This window comes from Rhinopithecus bieti, unplaced genomic scaffold (assembly GCF_001698545.2).
Source record: "Rhinopithecus bieti isolate Rb0 unplaced genomic scaffold, ASM169854v2 scaffold_11565, whole genome shotgun sequence".
Classification (NCBI taxonomy): domain Eukaryota; kingdom Metazoa; phylum Chordata; class Mammalia; order Primates; family Cercopithecidae; genus Rhinopithecus; species Rhinopithecus bieti.
In genome coordinates, this window is record NW_016807049.1 from 1098563 (window position 1) to 1120065 (window position 21503).

General features: G+C 38.1%; 1 protein-coding gene across 4 annotated transcripts in view; it reads right to left on the reverse strand.

Annotated features, from left to right (window-relative positions):
* Nucleotides 1-21503, reverse strand: part of CHRM3 (cholinergic receptor muscarinic 3) — a 544049-nt gene that overhangs the window by 369508 nt on the left and 153038 nt on the right. For 3 of the 4 annotated variants that reach the window (XM_017879769.1, XM_017879768.1, XM_017879767.1), the window contains exon 2: nucleotides 6507-6615. The exons of the other annotated variant lie outside the window; for it this stretch is intronic. The gene's annotated coding sequence lies outside the window, so the exon portion shown is untranslated. The remainder of the gene's footprint in view (nucleotides 1-6506; nucleotides 6616-21503) is intronic. 4 annotated transcript variants of the gene reach the window in all.

Below are 21503 nucleotides of genomic sequence, written 5' to 3' on the forward strand. Positions count from 1 at the left end.
TATAAATTCATATATCTATTTATATATGTTTTAATATATGATATATACAAATGATATATAAAGGTATATAAATAATATATCATATAAAATATGATACATATCATCTATGCATATATATGATACATATAATCTACATATATATAATATATGACATACATCTACACACATGAGAAATAGATGATATATATCATAATATAATAAATATATATCATATATTAAATACATATATAGAAAGAAATAGCCATTTTCATTCAACAGTAATTATTATTGCGGTATTGCCAGTTACTTGAGCATATCAAAGCTTTAATAATGTGATAATACCTACATTATTCCATTATATTTCTGGTTACACAACTGGATGAATACTCTTGATATGGTATATATGGTTCATTCAAACATTACCCCTTTTGGCTTGATGCATGTTAATCTACAATAGCTTATGTGCTGACAACTGGAGTAACTTATCACCTATTTTATTCTCTTAAAAATTATCTTTATTAGCTCAGTGCTTTACAGTTACCTATCTACAGCCATCTGTGAAATCTGAGTGGCTTGACATAATTTGTGCTACTCTATCTCATTAGCTCATGTGGACTTCACTGTATATGATTAGCCTACAGCAAGCAACAAAGGTGGGCGTCATGTGCTAAAACACTGTTTTAGTGGACTTAATGGACTTTCAGGTTAAAATTGTACGATAGAATTTCAGTTAAAACCGTACAATTCATGAAGAAACGTTTAAATTAAACAATTTTAAGTCCTTCTCTGAGTGATGTATAGCTACTCATTTATTGACAGAGGACCTTTTTTTGGTTCAGTTATTTTCACTCTATTTTAAACAAATAGCTTAAATCTACGAGAATAATAACACAGGTCACGTGCAGTGGCTCACACCTGTAATCCCAGCACTTTGAGAGGCCGAGGCGGGTGGATTACCCGAGGTCGGGAGTTCGAGACCAGCCTGACCAACATGGAGAAACCCCATCTCTACTAAAAATATAAAATTAGCCAGGCATGGTGGTGCATGGCTGTAATCCCAGCTACTCAGGAGGCTGAGGCAGGAGAACCGCTTGAACCTGGGAAACGGAGGTTGCAGTGAGCCAAGATCATACCATTGCACTCCAGCCTGGGCAACAAGAGCAAAACTGAAACTCCCTCTCAAAAAAAAAAAAACAATGATAACACATATACATTTTCCACCTTTCCCAAATGATTAATGGTCGGGGACTTCCTTGGACATATGAGTTATATAAATAAATTATATAGCATGTATGTGCTTTATATTTATGTAAATATGCTTTAATATGTATGATTTAAAAACAGTGACATATTCAAGTCTGGAGTGTTGAACAAAAGCAATCAAAAGAAATATGACAGTTATTATAATAAAAGAAAACCTTAAGAACTATTTTAAAAATATTTTTCTCACTAACTCATATCAGGGCAGTCACTCCACCTTCAGTTAACATGAGGTCAGAAAATTTCTCATCATTGTTGAAATGCTGCTCTAAAAATCAAATTTTCCAGCCCACCCAGGAACACAATCAATCAATCAATCAATAAAGCTTAATGATAAATTAAGAAGGTAGGTAGTAGAGTCAGATATACATTTTCAAAATTCCTAATATCTTTTGATAAAAATATTTACAATGATGTAAACATCATGGTAAGATAAAATTTGCCACTTTTCATTTTTTTCTGGTCGTACTTTTTACAGATTTATATTAATAACAATTTGAAGATAACATCCATATTGAAAGACATTTCATGGAAATCTTTGTAATGTGCCAAATGCAATTATTTCTTGTGCAATCTAAGGACAAAATGTATCATTAACCATTTGAATCATTAATTTTATCAGTAACTATTGGTTGAGTTCTGGACCCAGGAAAAACAAGAATGAACAAGACCGGAAGTGCCCTCAACAAGCTAACACCATAGTGAGATAGTTGTTATATCAACAAATCATTGCAAAAGAAGCGAGCATGATTTATAATACAGGCATGCACACAGTACAGAAGAGCAGAAAAAGAAACAGTGAATTTTAAGGGGAAGATCAAGGAAGTTTTCACAGATGACAGTGCCTGTAAACTGAGTTTGAAAGGAAGAACATGAGCTTGATTAATGGACTGTACATCTAAGCACAAGGAGGCTCATGGGATCATGGCATGCAGGTAAGGCTTGGTGCTACTAGGTGGGGCTTGGTCAGCAAGGAAGCAGAGGACATTGATAGTCAACACATCCGAGAGAGTCACTAAACCTCTCTGGGAAATTCACAGCTCATTGATTCCACTTCCAGTCACCACTGAGCAGGCTCTCTTCTTAAAGGACTCACCTTCTGCTTGGCCCACAACACAGCCTGCTGGAATACACCTCCGTTCCTAGGCTTATACTCTTCCCTTTACCATGATTATGCCGTGCGTAAAGTTAGGGGCTATTCTCAGAATCCCACTGTAGTAAAGATTTCATCTATTTCATATCTCCAAATACATTAGACTTCAGGTCTGAACATCCCATGTCTGCTCCATAGTCTGCATTTAAGTAATATCAGGTAGATACTGGATTCTTTTTTTTTTTTTTTTTTTTTTTTTTTGAGGTGGAATCTCTCTCTGTTGCCTAGGCTGGAGTGCAGTGGTGCGATCTCAACTCGCTGCAACCTCCACCCCCTAGGCTCCAGCGATTCTCATGCCTCAGCCTCCCAGGCAGCTAGAATTACAGGTGTGTGCCACGACACCTGGTTAATTTTTTTTTTTTTTTTTTTTTTTTGTATTTTTAGTAGAGATGGGTTTTCACCATGTTGGCCAGGCAGGTCTCAAACTTCTGACCTCAAGCAATCTGCCCATCTCGGCCTCCCAAAGTGCTGGGATTACAGGTGACTGCACCCAGCCGGAAGAAGACTTCTAAAGACATACATAATTTAATTTGTGATGTTAAGGTAAACATCACAAATATATATAATGACCATAAAACCACGAAGATAAGTAGAAATCCACAAAAATCTGTCTGTTTAGTAGGTGATATGGTTTGACTGTGTCCCCACCCAAATCTTACCTTGAATTCCCACATGTTGTGTGAGGGGCCTGTTGGGAAGTAACTGAATCATTGGGGCAGGTCTTTCCCATGCTGTTCTCATGGTAGTGAATAAGTCTCAAGAGATCTAATGGATCTATAAGGGGGAGTTCCCCTGCACAAGCTCTCTCTGTGCCTGCTGCCATCCATGTAAGATGTGACTTGCTCCTCCTTGCTTTCCACCATGATTGTGAGGCCTCCCCAGCCACATAGAACTGTAAGTTCACTAAACCTCTTTATTTTGCAAATTGCCCAGTCTCAGGTATGTCTTCATCAGCAGCAAATGGACTAACAGAAAATGGACTAATAACACAGTAGTGCCAGCATTCCAACTGCACAACCTTGCTTTTTTCATTTTATTACATTCTAAATCCTAATATGAGACTTCTTAATGTGCATGTTGGCCACACTGAAGGGCTAGAAGTATGGCATGCTTCAGGCCCTGGGAGAGCAGACCAGCATCACATCAGCGCCATAAGCATCTCTCACCCAGGCCCTCATGGAGGGACAGCAACACAGCAACCAGGCCTGTACCCATGTCCATAGTATGTAGGTTCTTACCAAGAAATGCACCCCCAAAGCCTTTATGCCCCAAAGCTTCCTCCATAACCACTACTGTCCTCATCAGAGGAAAACTCTATAAAGGTTGAAGAAGTTACTGCAAAAATAAATACAAAGAAGAATAAATGGGTGTGTGCAAAGCAATCACAGATAACAGTTTAATTTGAATTATAAGCAAGTCAGGTAAGTCAGATGAAATTTACATATGAAAGATTTTCTGGGTACAGAGATGGACAGAGTTGGACAAACTAAACGCTGTCATTGTTTTAGATGGTTTATAAGGAGGACGTGAGGGAACAAGACTTGGTTTTCTGGTCTGAGTGATACACGTCAGCCCAGCAACTGGCTCAACTAGAGAGATGGACACAAAACACGGGCTCATGCTCTTGACTCTAAATATTGCCTCAAGTTATCAGTACTTTCCACCTTGGGAACAAACTATGACTCATTTGGAAAATGTCACCCACTAAAACCACTGAATTTTGTCCAATGTAAGCTCAAAGGACAATATCTTAAGTTGATTCATAATAAAAACAAGTGTACGTCTGATATAGAACTCATGATTATGAAAGTGAAAATTCAAGCCCTTACTCCCCATCGCTTTGTGAAACATTTTCTACATTTATACCTCCTTTCTTTTTTGCCCTCTTTCTCTCCTGCAAAAAAAAAAGTCATTTTAAACATGGTGATAGTCCAAAATTCAAAATAAACTGAACATTCATTTGATATTCCTTGATCGGCCTAATAAAGCCATTTTTTTGTCATTTCAGTATTCCATATTCAAGCTATGTTTGCATTTTGTTGTTTGATTTAAATATTTGTTAATCTTTTTGGAAATTCTGAATCTAACAAAATAAATCCTATAATTGAGCACATTTACAAAAGTCCTTTAAATATAACACATGGCAAGGACATTTTCAAATTCAGAAGTTCTCTGATTTACACTTTTTAAAATCATACTATATAATGATTTGTGATGATATCTTTACAATGCCCAACAAAGGTGATAGCTACCATTCCTTGTGTGGATGCTGTGTTAAGCCAACTGAACAAAGGCAGTATGGAGTATATCATAATCATTACCATTTTATTTCTCAGAAATTGAGGCTTTTGAAAACTTCACAATTAATAAATGACTTTGGACCCAAGGCTTTCTGATTCTAAAATCTGTGCTCATCAGGATAATCCCACACTCCCCAGGGAACTGACTGATAACTTAGTAAGTCTCACACTGCTCCCAAACACTTGCCCATATTAACTCATGTAATCCATACAACAAGCCTATGCAATCAGATAGATCTCTTTTTATTAGTCTCATTCTATAAATGTGCAAACTAAAGCGCAGAGAAATTAAATGACTTGTCCAACAACAAAATGGTGGAACTGGGTTGCAAGCTCAGGCAGTCTGACTATAGATCCTGCATACTTCAGCACTACGCTACAATATTAGCTAGTGAATATGTCACCGGTTAAGATTTTTGTTTCATTTAGATGCAAAAATTTTATTCATGTAACAGACCACTGCCCGTCTAGTGAAAATCATATCTAATTTCAGGAATTAGAATTTGCAAACCAGTTTCATTGCATAAGCCTGGTTATATAACTTGTTTAAATTTAGTGGAAAAGTCTTTCTCAATATTACTGAATATGTTTGTTAAGATTACATTTTCAGTTGTTCATTTTAAACAGGCTAGCTGTATTCTCCTAGCTAAAGAGAATGGTCATAGAAGATGTTAAAAAGATTTCAGTTAACAAATGTTTTAAATATTATATGTAAATAATATTTACAATCTCGCCAAATTCCTACATTGTTTCCTTAGTATCTTGAAACTAAAGTACATATAAGAAATAACTAATATATCTTTCTCCTTCATGTGTAAAGACCTAATAGATAAAATCTAATAAGAGTAAACACGCTGGAGGGAAGCAGCAGCAGAAATTCCTTATGGTTGGTGGAGATTGCTGTGTGCATGGGTGTGTGAGAAACATGTTTCCTCATATATCATTTAAACATAATTTTCTCAAATATACAAAATGAATTTGGGTCATAAATTAAAATTAATTAGGATTTTATCATTTATCTCTTAGGTCAGTAACACATAAAATAGTAGACTGCATTAATCAATTTGAAGAGACAATTATGGTCACAATTTTTTCCAGCCCCCTACTTGTGATGTTAGTTGACCACAGATAACACCATTTATTTTTACAGAGTTTGAGCGTTAGCTAATAATTTCACATCCGTTACCTCTTTTGACCTTCAAAGGAAATCTTATGAAGTAGGTAAAGCAGAAGCGATTCCTATCATTTTTCAAATGAAACTGAGGCCTAGAGATTAGGGGACTAGTATGAGGAGAAATGCTGGAGATGAAATAAAATTAACATCTTCTGACTGAGTTTAACTTTCTTTCCATAACAGCATAAATATCATACACCAACTGTTAGTATGGTGCATCTGTAAGTGGAAGCACATCAAATACCCTGTATAATAAAATTAAACTGTTTCAAAGTATAAACTAGGTAAAAAGTTTAAGCTTACATTGGCACCAGATCTATATGATATTAACCAGAAGATATTGAAACTGTCCAGTGATGTTTTTTAATTCAATTAAAAAAGAGGGAAGATTCTATATTTCTAAATTCTGCCTATACAGGTGCACATAATTATCATATTTGTATACTTACACCTAATCGATACAGCTCAGCATGCTCCTTCATTTTTCAATTGGTTGATACAGAAATAGACTAGATCTAGCCATATTTCATACCAGCAACACAAATACATGTGTTTTGCACATTTTCATTATAAAAATAGGTACTCTGTTGAAAATCTCAACATATAACTGTGTACATGATATTAGTTTAAAAATACCTACTAGTGAAGAGACTTGGTGTTGTACATCATGATGGGGATGGATACAGTTCATTCAATCCACAGTCCACTGAGTGACTCACAACCACAATATGTGCCATTACTGTTCATATCTAAACAGACACAAAAAGATGACAAAATCAGTCAATAAGTATGATCTCATATGGTTTGCATAAGATTATCTTTCTAATCTTTAGTATAGTAATAATAATAATAATAATAAAGATGTTTGATAAGCAACCCAACAGAAAGACCTTAACCTACATACCTCTGTTGTTGTTTTTAGTTCATTCGCTTTAAGAATACAAATGGTTTTTGGTTACACAGGTGAATTGCACAGTGGTGAAGTCTAGGATTATAGTGCATCCATCACCTAAGTAGTGTATATTGTATCCAATAGGTAGTTTTTATCCCTCACCCTCCTCCCACCCTCTGAATCTCTAATGTCCATTATTATCACTCAGATGCCTTTGTATACCCATAGCCTGGCTCCTACTAATAACTGAGAACAGGTAATACCTCCATTTTGTACACAATGTGAAGTATAGTCATGCGAACATACCACACAGTCAGTAAATATGTCTGATTCAGAAGTAAATTTACTAGTAACTCAATGTAACATTTCTAGAAAGCCATATGCTTATCAATAAGAAAACCAAACTTATCCCGTGATGTGGATTTTTTAAGGCCTATGTGTTGAGCATTACCCTATGCATGCATATGAACTTCCATTTAGTCTGCACCACAAATCTGCAATGTAGTTGTCTCGCTTTACAGATTTAAAGACTCAGGAGAGTAAGGCAACTGGCCCAGGACTCTGCCCTCTATAGAACATGCTGCTTTACCATATCACGTCGACCATGCAGAACAACCCTTCTTTCAATGATTGGTTGTGCTCTACGTGTCCTACAATGTGACCAACAGATATTGAGTTGATATATAAAGATACATCTCACTGGTTCTCTGTCTCCCATGTAGTTCCCTAAAATGCAAGCACAGTATTCTACTCATCTTTGTATGTCAAGATAGATATAAAGTGAGATCTCACTTTGAAATATAGTGCCTGGCACATACAAATATGTGCTGAGTAAATGAATGAATGAACAGCAACAACAAAAGTAGGCATTGGCATCTATTTTTTGCCTTAATTCACACTTTTGTTTTGTCAATCCTTTAATTTACTTGCCAAAGTTATCTTTCTGTTTGCAATACAATCTCAAGAAGAAAAAGAATAATCTGAAATATCATTTGAATGAAGTTCAAATATATTCATTCCAAAAATCACACACTAGTTAGCAGTTAGTTTAATTTAATTCATTTAGAGATCGAATTCTATTTCTCAAAAATAGAAAAAGGTTAAATAATAAAGATATTTTCCAGAAAGAAAAAAATCCACGTTTTACCTGTAGATTAGGCATCGGCTTCCTAACGGGACTTACACCTACGCACCTTCCTCGATCACAGGGGGAAGGACAGCACGAATAGAGGAGAAAACTGAAGTCAAAGTCTACAGGCAGAAACTGCATGATTACTAGGAGCTAGGAAAAGCTGCTCTGGATTGGAGATGCTACAGAAAAACAGCCAGCTTGGAGACTCTAGTGGTCAGATCCCAATTTACTCTGCAGAAAAAGCAGCACCACAGCAATCTCCCCAGAGCAAGAGTGGGCAAACTCCAACCCTGCTGCCAGTTTTTGTGTAGCCTGTGAGCTAAGAATGGTTTTGACATTTTTAAATGTTTGGAACAAACTAAAAGAATTGTGCGAATTATTTGAAATTCAAATATCAGAGTCTATAAATAAAGTTTTATTGGAACACAGCCACAGCCATTCATTTACATATTGTCTCTGGCTGCTTTCACGTTACCATGGCAGAGTTGTGTAGTTGTAACAGAAACAGTATGACCCACAAAGCCTAAAATATATACTACCTGACCCCTTATAAAAATCTGTTGTTGGGCCGGGCACAGTGGCTCACACCTGTAATCCCAGCACTTTGGGAGGCCGAGGCGGGCGGATCACGAGGTCAGGAGATCGAGACCATCCTGGCTAACACGGTGAAACCCCGTCTCTACCAAAAATACAAAAAAATTAGCCGGGCGAGGTGGCGGTGCCTGTAGTCCCAGCTACTTGGGAGGCTGAGGCAGGAGAATGGCGTGAACCTGGGAGGCAGAGCTTGCAGTGAGCCGAGATTGCACCACTGCACTCCAGCCTGGGCGACCGAGCAAGACTCTGTCTCAAAAAAAAAAAAAGAAAGAAAGAAAGAAAAAAAAAAAAATTGGTTGCTGATTTCTGGTCTAGAGAATTGTTCATGCTTGATTTGGAGGAGATTATATGACAGGAAGAGGGGTGCTTTAGGGCAGATTGGAAGCAGACGCTGCGAACCCCTGGCCCTACAGAAGATCTTGAGCCTCAGGGGCAATGAAATAACCGCCTTGAGTAGGGCAGGGTATTTCTTTGGGGACAGCAGGATTTTCCCTGTGGGAAGCACAAGAAATGAGGTCAGACTCAGCCACACTTCATGTCAGGCACACAGGCTGGGGCAATGAGGATGGATGGAGAAAGCTGGCCACCGAGATAGTGTCATTCTGCAACGTGCCAGAATGGCATTCTCTTCAAGGAAATCTCCAGGGCTCTGACTCCCTCCCTAAAGGTGCCAATCTTCAGAATGACAGATAACTGAGACAACCAGTCTTCTTGCTGAAGGCCTAAGAAAGGTCATGATAACAGCAAACAGAAGAACTCTAAAAAAGTTAAAAGATCCTCCATTCGCCCCCATTTAAGGGCAAAGAGTGGACCACAGCAAAGATGCATAAACGGTAAAAATGTAAAATGAAGAAAGCATGAAGGTTACAGAGAAGAATCTGCTACATACATAATAGTTCCATGGAGAGGTGGCATTTACTTTTGAAAAACATCAAAGGAAGGTAAAATACATTTGTAGAACGTCTGTTTTTGAGACAACAGAGAACAAAATCCCAAAAACTTATCTTCCAGCAGAGAAGTTAATTAAACCCAAATAAATGAGAAGATCCCTAAGTGGTTTCCCCATCGCATCTTAGAGGTGAAGAGAAGGTGGGTTTTGAGCTGGCAGACTTGGCTCTAAACACCAATTCTGATATGTTCTTGCTACAGGACCTTGGACAGCCAGCCTCATATTCAAAGTCTCACTGGCACCACCTCTAAAATACAGTTGTTCTGAGAGTTGTAAGACAAAATATGCACAAGATGTCTAGAATACTGCCTGTCTCATGGGAGGTAAGTGAGATTTCCTAACTGCCTAGCTTACTTTCTCTCCCTCCTCTTCTAATACTAATCTCCAACCAAAATTATTACAGCTATAGGAAGTGGTTGCCAGATACTCAGTTGTCTCCTAGGCTCCATACTTGACTTTGCTCCTTCTGTTTTCTGTGAGTAGACAACATCTTCTTTTTTTTTTTTTTTTTTTTTTTTTGAGACGGAGTCTCGCTCTGTCGCCCAGGCTGGAGTGCAGTGGCCGGATCTCAGCTCACTGCAAGCTCCACCTCCCGGGTTCACGCCATTCTCCTGCCTCAGCCTCCTGAGTAGCTGGGACTACAGGCGCCCGCCACCTCGCCCGGCTAGTTTTTTGTATTTTTTAGTAGAGACGGGGGTTTCACCGTGTTAGCCAAGATGGTCTCGATCTCCTGACCTCGTGATCCACCCGTCTCGGCCTCCCAAAGTGCTGGGATTACAGGCTTGAGCCACCGCGCCCGGCCTGACAACATCTTCTTATTTGGGGTGCCTTTCTATTTATCTGGTAAACTGCTACTCATTTGAAAAAATAATAATTCAAAAGCTAATTCTTACCAATCCCCAGTCCCTCAGGCACAAATATACTGCCATAACATTTTGTACATAATGTATATAATAATATTATATTGTATTATTATCTGTTTGTATATCTGTCTTTCCCAGGAGGTTATATCTTGGTCATTCTGTCTGATATAGTATAGTATCAAGATGATTAATTATAATCTCTGAGGGAAGACGGACATAGTTTTTTTAAAAAATGCTCACACATACATACTTCTGCCTATCTACCAGCCTTCTCTGCCTATCTACTGCCTATACTGCACAAAGGTCTTCTGATTCCTGTTGAATAGAGGAATTTCCTTCACAGCAGTTACAATCTGGGGTATTGCAGTGATTTCCAGGTGTGCAACACGTTTTAATATTTGTTGAGAGAAAGAAGTGAAGAATGAACAAGTAAAGAAAGAATGACAGAAAGGCAGCCTTGGTGAGGATTTGGTATATAAAAAATTGGCTTGGCATGGTGGCTCGTGCCTATAATCCCAACACTTCAGGAGGCCAAGGCAGGCAGATTGCTTGAGTCCAGGAGTTCAAGACCACCCTGGGCAACATGGTGAAACCCCGTCTCTACAAAAAAATATACAAAACATGGCGTGGTGGTGCACACCTGTAGTCCCAGCTACTTGAGAGGCTGAGATGGAAGGATCACCTGAGCCTGGGAGGTGGAGGTTGAGGTGAGAGGTAATCACACCACTGCACTCCAGCCTGGGTGACAACAGTGAGACCCTGTCTAGAAAAAAAATAAAATAAAAATAAAAAATGAACATAGCATATTGCAGGTGGCATTGACAATTTAGTTATCCTGGAGATCCATCTGGAAATATGTACAAAATGAAATAAATCTCATTTTATGGATGTAAGTCAACTTTAGGCAGCTCCCAGTAACAATATTCCCTCATTTCTTGAACACCTACTACATGTGAGGCTCAGTGGGAGGTACAATCTCTAAGTCAGCTATTATTTATATGTGTTCACAAGAAGATATTGAAGATGAAGAAAAAATTAGGGAATTTTTTTTTTCTTGACTAAAGTCACACAGATATTAGCACAGTAAGTCCTCACGTAACATTGTTGATAGGTTCTTGCTCACCTTAGTACCTGGAGAAAACCCACACAGACATGGGGAGTTTGTGCAAACTCCACACAGACATTGGCCCCAACTAACATTTTTTTCCACCAATATTATAATTATAAGAAAATAAAGTTGAATAAAACAAAGTTATTCAAAGACTTGTTATATACCGAGTTCTAAAATCTATGCATTTCCATATGACAAATCAAGATTCTTTGTTACTTTGATAAATGATGCTTTTAACATAGTATTTATTGTGTGAACAGTTAATGAATGGTAGCTGTTCTTACAACTGTTATTAACACCATAACACAACAACAGGGGAACAGTTTAACATTATGGAATGTTAAACCGCTAAACTTACATAATACTTTATTATTACAAGAAATATGGAAGTTATACTGATATAAGGAAATGTGTGCAAAATGCAGAATATAAAATGGCATGTATTAGTTAATTAAAATTACAGGCAATATTCTGTATGGTAAATTAATAAAAATTAGAAGTTAGTATGCTGAAAATAATGAGACTGTGTGTTTGTAGGTAACTTATTTGAAGTTCCTCAGTTTCTTTGAGAGCACAAAAATTTCCTTGAATTCAAATTTATGTTAAAACAAACATAATGTGTAATTTCTAAAAGTGGTGTTACTATCCCAGACCTTCTCCACATTTGAAATCTCATTTCTTCTGGTGCAAGATAGTAAATTACTGTTGTTTTAGTAAGAGCTGTTTGTTTGTCTATTTATTTTACTATTGGGAATAGAAACACTTAGAGGCAGATTTTTTAAAAGAATTACTGAAGTGAAGTTTTCTTTGAAATGGAGTCATTTAAACCACTTACTTCACTTAAAATAGACATAGTTTACCTTAACGTTTCCCGATTAGCATAAGCAATCTACATATTATGATGCCGACTTCTGTAGTAAAGGCTAAATTATGTTAACATTTTGTTAAGATAAAGTAGTCAGCACGTGCTGAAAATAAATTTATTTCTTATACAGTCATGCCTCACTTAACAATGAAGACACATTCTGAGAAATGCATCATTAGGTGACTTCTTCGTCATCTAAACATCACAGAGTGCACGCACACAAACCAAGATGGTATAACGTGGTACATACATAGGCTCTATCATTCTCCCTATTGCTTCTAAGGCTATCTGTACAGCATGTCATTGTACTGAATGCAATAGGAAACACCTGTGTATGTAAACATCAAAATGTAGAAAAGGTAGAGTAAAAATATGGTATTAGGCCAGTGTGGTGGCTCACAACTGTAATCCCAGCACTTTGGGAGACTGAGGCAGGTGGATTGCTTGAGTCCAGGAATTTAAGATCAGCTTGGGCAACATAGCAAAACCCCATCTCTACTAAAAAAAAAATGCCAAAATTAGCTGGACATGGTCCCACTTAATCAGGGGCTGAGGTAAGAGGATCACCTGAGCCTTAGGAGGTTGAGGCTGCAGTGAGCCAAGATGGCCCCTGCACTCCAGCCTGGACAACAGAGTGAGACCCTGTCTAAAAACAAACAAACCAACCAACCAACAAACAAAAAAAACAGTATTATAATCTTATAGGACTACTCTTGTATAAGTGGTCCATCGTTGACCAAAACATCATTATGCAGTGCATGACTTTACAGAAATATGAGAAAGAAAGAGAGATTTTAGCAGAACCGTAATAGCAATAGTGACAAAAGTAATTGCTGCAAAAGGGTAAGAATATTTGATAAGAGTGACGGCTGAGACTCAAAATCGTCTTTGTGCTCTGAGAGCTGTGGAAGGCTAACCCCACTGGGGAACATCCAGCTCAGAGCTCATCTGGGCCTCAGACTTTCATCTGAGGGGAGTTCTAACCAGTGTCACTAACTGCTGAAGCAACTGACATTCTCTTATTCTCACTGAATTATAAGAGAACAAAGGCCAAAAAAATTGAAAGAATTCTGTATAATCAAAGCATCTTTTAACAAAGAAGGTACAGAAAAATGACCTTGAACCTGATCATCAGGGACTCTGAAGCAGCTTCTTGGGCATGAGTGGGTGGCTTTTCTTCCCCACAGCAGTTATGTCCAGAGTTTTACATCTGACAGAGCCATGTCTTAAGCACACCAAGGGTTGAGTGGGCCTGGGGCAAATGGTGATATTCTGGATAAAAATGCACATTGTAGCTCGGTTTTCTTTAATTGAAAGGGTTATATGAAGAGTCTTTTTTCTCTCTTTGTTAAAATCCTAAAGTTATTTTTCATTAGAAATAACTATTTTAGGGTCCTTATTTGATAGCCACATTGGTAAGGAAGGAACTAATAAATCAAAGGCAAAGATAGACTTGATGAAAAAAGGCTCAGGCATAACAAAAGTAGGAGGTGGATTCCTAAGCTTGTTTCAGATTGCTACTGGGTAGGTTTATATATGTGTTTACATTTGTAATGAGGCAACTGTCATTTTGTGTTTATATTTATTGGCTATTAAACTTCAAAGACCAGTTGCACTGAAAATTAACTTCTATATTTATTCCACATGTGCTATGCTGATGTTCTAACGACTTTTTAAATGAAGTTTATGTAAGGACAGCTGAATTAACTAGACAAAAATCAGTAGATTTTAAAATATATAGTTTACAAAATAGAGATAGCAGCTTCAAAACCTATTGAAATTAAGTCTAGCTCCAGCATTATCTAATCGGGTCGAAACAGCCCTTTGGCGGCAGAGGATAGAGTCCTCTCATGAATCAGAGCTGTCACAATAGCGAAGAAGTGGTCAAGCTGTTTGATAGAGGGGTGAGGTGGAGTTTAGCTAATGTAGAGAGGAGGTCAAAAGTTAGGGCAAAGGGCCAGCAGAGAGAAACTGAAAAGCAGTTTCTATTGGCATCTTCCTGAGGGAAAAAGAAAGGAAAGGAAAATAATAAATTTCAGAGAGACTCTCATCACACTTTGTAATTGCATGGAAGATGAGAACTATGTAAATTAAAGGAAGTGATACTTGGCAAACCTTCCTAAAAGGCTAAGCTACAATCTCATTATTTTAGCCATTACATGCTCTTGCATTTCTCTTTCTTCTTTTCCTTTCTTCTGCTACTTCCCCTCTTCCTTTCCTTCTTCTTTTTTTCTCTTCTGCCCTTTCAACCTTTTCAGCTGGAGCAATATCATAATTAACACTGTTCATGTGTCTACCCACATGTCAAGCACTTATGACTGATTTACATGCATATTTTCTTTTACACTCTTCCAGCACTGTTAATAGTATCCATATTTCACAGACGTTAAGGCTCATATAGACTGAATATCAAAGCCAAATTAGCCAGTGAGTGGGAAAAGATGGAAATCAAATCTTAGTCTGATTCTTTAATTAATAAAAGAATGATTTTCAGGAGTGAAACTGTAAATTGCAGAACTCAGTGTAACCACAGGCCCTTTGCACATAAGAAATTAGGATGAGGATGGACGAACTTTGGGAACGGAGTTAAGTGGCCATATGAACAAAATTCTGTATTGGAGAGCTATTCGACTAAACATTTTTAAAATAAAAGCAATCAAGTATTTAGGGAACAAATGGAATTCAATTCTGAACCTTACTGGTAGAAGGGGGTCTTCATTAGTGACTGATACAGAGTTTGGAGGTCCCCTCCAAATTTCATGTTAAGACGTAATCCCCAGCATTGCAGGTGGGGCCTGGCAGGAGGGGTTTGGGTCATGGGGGCAGATCCCTCATGGCTTGGTGGGGTCCTCGATAGTAATCTGGCTGTTTAAAGTATGTGGCACCTCCCTTTGATCCCACCATGTAAAGTGCCTGCTCCTGTTTAGCCTTTTACCATGAGAAAAATCTCCCTGAGGCTTCCCCGGAAGTCAAGCAGATGCCAGTGCTATGCTTCCTGTACAGCCTGCAGAACTGGGAGCCAATTAAACCTCTTTTCTTAATAAATTACCCAGTCTCAGGTATTTCTTTATAGCAGTGCAAGAACAGCCTAACACAGGATGATGTGCCATTTAAGTCACATATAAAAAGAGAAAGAACAATTAACACTAGTCCAGGAGACATCTAGACTGGAGGAGCAGTTAAAAGGGTAGTTTTTTTTTTAAGAAACTGCAAAGAGGTTGGCAATCAGTCTAAGAATACCTCAGGCATTTAAAATATGCTGAAGACCCAAAGATAAAGCCCAAAAAAGTGACACTTAACAGTCAACTCTGAAGCCAAAGAAAGAAAAGAAAAAGAAATTTAATTATCATTTTAAAACCTAATAGAATCCGTTCTGGAATGTGAAGCTTTCTATCAGAATACATCAACAGTTGCAAAATATGCATTTAGATTGAAATGAAAATGGTTCCCTTACAACCTCTTCTAAGCCATCCACTAGGATGCATAATAACTCTCAAGTACTCAAAAAGCCAGTGAATAACTGATTCTAAAATCTGAAAAGACCTTGGTTTTCCTGGAAATACAGTAAGAAGGCAGGCAGCCAAAAGTACATAAAAAACATTACAACCAGGGTTTCCTTGTTTTACATTTACCAGCCCGGGTACTTAGATGGCTACCTTCACTAGTCTTTGGATATTTTCCTAGTTTTGTATTAAAGGGAAATGATTTGTGACTCAGAAATCACATAATTACCTCGAGTGGATAATGGTTTACTAATATCTTGGATATGCACGTGTCTGTATCTATGGTATGTTTTGGAATTACAATATTTACACATTTTAAAAATTGTCCTTAGTCTTTGGAATTGATAACACTTCCTTTAATGTCAAGACAGAGTTAAAGATAACTGCAGTAAGCAATCAAGGATGACTACAATTATGTTCTCATCTCCATTGAGATTGTTTGCAACAGGAGGAGGATGACTGTAGCCAGGAGAATACTTGTAACCATGTCCTCCAGCTAGGATTTCTAAGTCAATTATAGAATGGAGGATCTTCGAGTCACATGCTCCTCAAGACACTGTCCATTTGGGGAACTGAAAAACCAAAGCCGAGGTTAGAATTGAAGGTAATCAATCAAACCTAAGCAAACCTGAAACCGTGAAGATAAGCCACATACATTCAATGTTGTCACTGCTTCTTTGACTCTGAATTCAAATGGAATTTGGGGCAACATATTTAAGATGCCTCCCTAGACTAGGAGCTAGCAATACAATGATGGGGCCTAAATAGTACCCTTTCACAGCCTTAGCTAGCTTGCAGTTAAAAAGACATGCACATTGTTCATCTAATTATGCTTATGATATCTAACCTGCCTCAGCCTCATTAGCCATTCCAGGCCAGGCTGCCTTCAAGGTATGGTGCAGGATCAAACTGCAACACCCTGTACCCAATAGCCCAGGTCAATGGCCTCTTTAGCAGCCCTTGTCTTTGCTCTGGACTAACCTGTGGCTGTGCCCATTAACAGCCACTGACCTCCGTGATGTTGTCTCCTTGATCCTAGGAAACAAGTTTCAGAAGTTTTAAGAGCAGCTTCAGGCCAGAAATGTGCAAAAGGAGATCCCCAAACAGAAACAAATGTAGGGGTAAGGGAAAAACAAAATCTTCCCCATGGAATAAATTCCTTAGGCCTAACCAAAACTCAAGAGCAACACAGAAGCCCGAATAATTTACTAACAAGAGTGTAAGACTATTTTCATAGGACGGAACCCACACTCAGTGTGGGTCTGGGGTGCTAAAAACACAGGGCCCAAAGGAATAAAGGGAAATAGGAAGGACTGAAAATATACTAGATAGGAAATAAAGGCATCTTAAGTAAGACTTAGTGATTGGGGCTCCACTCAAAATTCTAGCTAAATTTGGCAATATGGCAGGGATATAATGAATTCTTCCTTTGGAGAGAGAAGACAACATACATGGAGAGGTTTTTGCTCTAGGTATGAGATGTACATAATACCAATATTATCCTTTCATTAGAGGACTTCTCCAAGTGAGTTTAAGTTCATAGTATGTGGATTCTGGGCCAGTGTGGGACACTGGCATTGGTTGATTGGTACCCTGGTAAATCCCCAAGTTTTTCTTTGCCCATCCCCCTTCCTTCAGCAAATACTGTGTGCTGAATTAATTCCACTTCTGAGGTTCTGATCAAAGTACACTTATTTGGTGCAAGAAAGCTGTAGGAGCAGCCCAAGCTGCAAATACTAATAGAACCATCTAAAATGTAAGCTGCCTGAGGGCAGGGACTCTTTCTCACTAGTCTATGTCCAGCACCTAGCACCATGCCTGGCATGTAGTAGACTATTTTTGACTGGATTAGCAGTCTTACAAAAAATATGGCATCTTCAAAATAAGTCTTTGCTGCAGCTTAGCAGCTACCAGCAGTGGTACCGAACCTTTCATTTAATGATAACCTTACGAAAATCAAAGTCAAATCATTATTTTTATAATTTACGACTATATCTTGATGGTCTTATGTGAACTAGGTAAAATACTAAATGTTCCATGTATAAACCTTATCATTTACTCTTCATAATAACCTCAAAAATGTATACTAGCTTCATTTTACAGATAAGGAAATTGATGATACAAACTGAGGCTGGATTTGGCCTAATTTCCGTCACTTTGCACCATACAACAGCTTGTCTTTATTTGTTTTCCGTTTCAGAGAATCCCTTTGAAATCAGAAGTAATTTTCAGATTTAATAATTTTTGAAACCAGAAATAAGGTAAATGTCTGGAAGTAAGATGTGGCTAACTTTGGCATCGGTACATAGTTATATGACATTAACTTAGCCAGCGATCCGTATCCCAGTCCATCAAATGGAATTAGCACCACTAGCTCAGCAAATTAAATAAAGGTAATATTCTGTGAATATGCTTTGAAAATTCAATATGTATATGTGCAAATCAGTATGCACGTTCTCCTAAAATTTTCTTTTTTGAGACAGAGTCTCGCTCTGTCACCCAGGCTGAAGTACAGTGGTATGATCTCACTGCAACTTCTGCCTCCCAGGTTCAAGCAGTTCTTGTGCCTGTTTCCCAAGTAGCTGGGATTACAGGCACCTGCCACCATGCCTGGCTAATTTTTGTGTTTTTAGTAGAGATGGTGTTTTAACATGTTGGCCAGGCTCGTCTCGAACTCCTGACCTCAAGCGATCTGCCAGCCTTGGCCTCCCAGAGTGCTGGGATTATAGGCATGAGCCACTACATCCAGCCCTAAAATGAGCATCTTCATTTCAACACTTATGGTGAGGAAAAGAAGCAGAGACCTCCCCATAACTAGCAAGAGCTGCTAAGTCAGCCTCAGAATCAATGGGATGGGAGAGATGTGGTAGGGTTTGGCTGTGTACCCACCAAAATCTCATTTTGAATTGTAGCTCCCATAATCCCCATGTGTCATGGGAAGGACACAGTGGGAGGTAATGAATCATGGGGGCGGTTACTCTCATGCTGTTCTTTTGACAGTCAGTGAGTTCTTACAAGACCTGATGGTTTCTAAGGGGCTTTCTTTTTTTTTTTTGAGACAGAGTTTGATCTTGTTGCCCAGGCTGGAGCGCAGTTGTGCAATCTCGGGTCACTCAAGCCTCCACCTCCTGGGTTCAAGCAATTCTCCTGCTTCAGCCTCCTGAGTAGGTGGGATTACAGACACCTGCCACCACACCCAGGTAATTTTTTTTTTTTTTTTTTTGTATTTTTAGTAGAGATGGGATTTCAATCTCCACGCTGGTCTCGAACTCCTGACCTTAGATGATCCACCCATCTCAGCCTCCCAAAGTGCTCGGATAATAGGTGTGAGCCACTGCACCCAGTCTATAAGGGGGCTTTCCCCACTTTGTTCCACATTTCTCCTTCCTGCCGCCCTGTGAAAAAGATGCCTTTCTTCCCCTTCACCTTCCACCAAGATTGTAAGTTTCCTGAGGCCTTCCCAGCCAGTGGAACTGTGAGTCAATTAAACCTCTTTTCTTTATAAATTATCCAGTCTCGGGTATTTCTTCATAGCAGTGTAAGGATGGACTAACACAAGGTGGCAGCCAGGTTAGCTTCATTGCTGGCACAGTGTTTTACAATCATGGAAAGTTTAGCTTAGTAATGGGGGCCCTGTTCTGTATTTTTAAAAAATCATATCCATATGCAAATTTATGAAAAGAAGGGACAGAATGTTTTCTGTTCTGAGAAAAGAAGAAAACTTGAGGTTATTTGACCTTTTCTCATCTAAAGGGAAGTAAAAGTGCTTCAAAATATATTATTTCCAGAAGAGCAATATAGAGAATTAAAGGATGCTTCAAAATTATTTAATTTAAGGTTTTCATTATGGGGTAATTTTGCAAAAAATAGAAAAAAACTTTTTCTTGCAACTAACGAATTAGTGAAAAGCACTTAAAGACATAAAAAATATTTTAGCTGAATCTGCTTTAATCTTTGGTGCTCTCATTTCCTTAGAAGTGATTGCGCATAGATTTATAGAAGAGATTATATTAAACTTCACCAGAGGGTCTTTTTCTTAATCATCTATTTTTTCAATATTCTTAATTATTTTCATACTTAATCTTCTAGCTTTCATGACATTTTTCTATTTTTCAGGATCTTAATGCTAAATTTTATCAAGTAGAGTGGAACTCCTACATACCCTTTTTTTTTTTTTGAGATGGAGTCTTGCTCTGTTGCCCAGGCTGGAGTGCAGTGGTATGACCTTGATTCACTGCAACCTCTGCCTGCCAGGTTCAAGTGATTCCCCTGCCTCAGCCTCCTGAATGGCTGGGATTACAGGTGTGTGCCACCATGCCCAGCTAATTTTTGTACTTTTAGTAGAGACAGTGTTTCACCATGTTGGCCAGGATGGTCTCAATCTCCTGACCTTGTGATCCGCCTGCCCCGGCCTTCCAAAGTGCTGGGATTACAGGCATCAGCCACCACACCTGGCCAACTCCTACATATAAGAAATATACTCCATCTTAAAAATCCATTCTAGGCCTGGCGCAGACAGAGGCTCATGCCTGGTAATCCCAGCACTTTGGGAGGGCCGGAGGTGGGTGGTATCACAAGAGTCAGGGAGATCGAGGGGACCATCCTGGTTAACATGTGTGCCATCTCTACTAAAAATACAAAAAATTAGCTGGGCGTTGTGGGGGATGCCTGTAGTCCCAGCTACTCGGGAGGCTGAGGCAGGAGCATGGCTTGAACCTGGGAGGTGGAGTTTGCAGTGAGCCGAGACACTGCACTCTAGCCTGGGCAACAGAGGGAGACTCTGTCTCAAAAAAAAAAAAAAAAAAAAAAAAAAAAAAAAAAAAAAAAATTCCATTTTAAAGAAATTTTTTTTTAAAAAAAAAAAAAAAAAAAAAAAAATATAAAAAAAAAAAAATTCCATTCTAGAGAGATTACTTTTTATAAGACAAAACACATAGCATACATGATTTTTCTTTAGAATACCCTAGTTTATGATACGTTCAAACACTTAATTCATAATCACTCTGTTTTAAGTAAATGTACAGAAAATGTTACTTTTCAACATTTTATGTGTACTGACATGATCAAACTATAACATTTATGCTTAACGCCTAAATACAATCATTGGTGCTCATAAAACTATTTTTAAAAGTTTCTAATTCTGATATTCTCAGGGTCTTACATATGCCAAGTAAAATTCCTGGCCATATTTTAAGAGTTTATCTTTAGACTCTCAATTATGTTCTATTGATCTATGTATCTATCTTTATGCTAATATCACACTGCCTTGATTATTGTAGCTTTAAGTTCTAAAATCAGGAAGTGCATGTCCTCTAACTTGGTTCTTCTTTTCCAAAGTTTTTATTATTATTACTGTTACTATTATTATTCTGGGTCCTATGGATTCCCATATAAAGTTTTGGATCAGCTTGTCAGTTTCTGCAAAAAAGAATCCTAACAGTAGTCCCTAATATGTTTTTAGTTTTTCTATCTTGTTTTCTCTGTCTTTGTCTTTCAGTAGTTTGGTCATGACGTGTTTGGACATAGACCTCTTCATATTTTTCTGACTTGTAGTTTGTTGAGCTTCTTGAATATGTAAATTGATATGTTTCACAAAACTTGGGATGCTTTGGCCACTATTTCTGCAAATATTTGTTTTCTGCCTTTTCTGCCTTCTTCTTTCGGAACTCTCATACATTGGTATGCTTGATGTTGTATAGACCACAGTCCCTGAGGGTCTATTCATTTT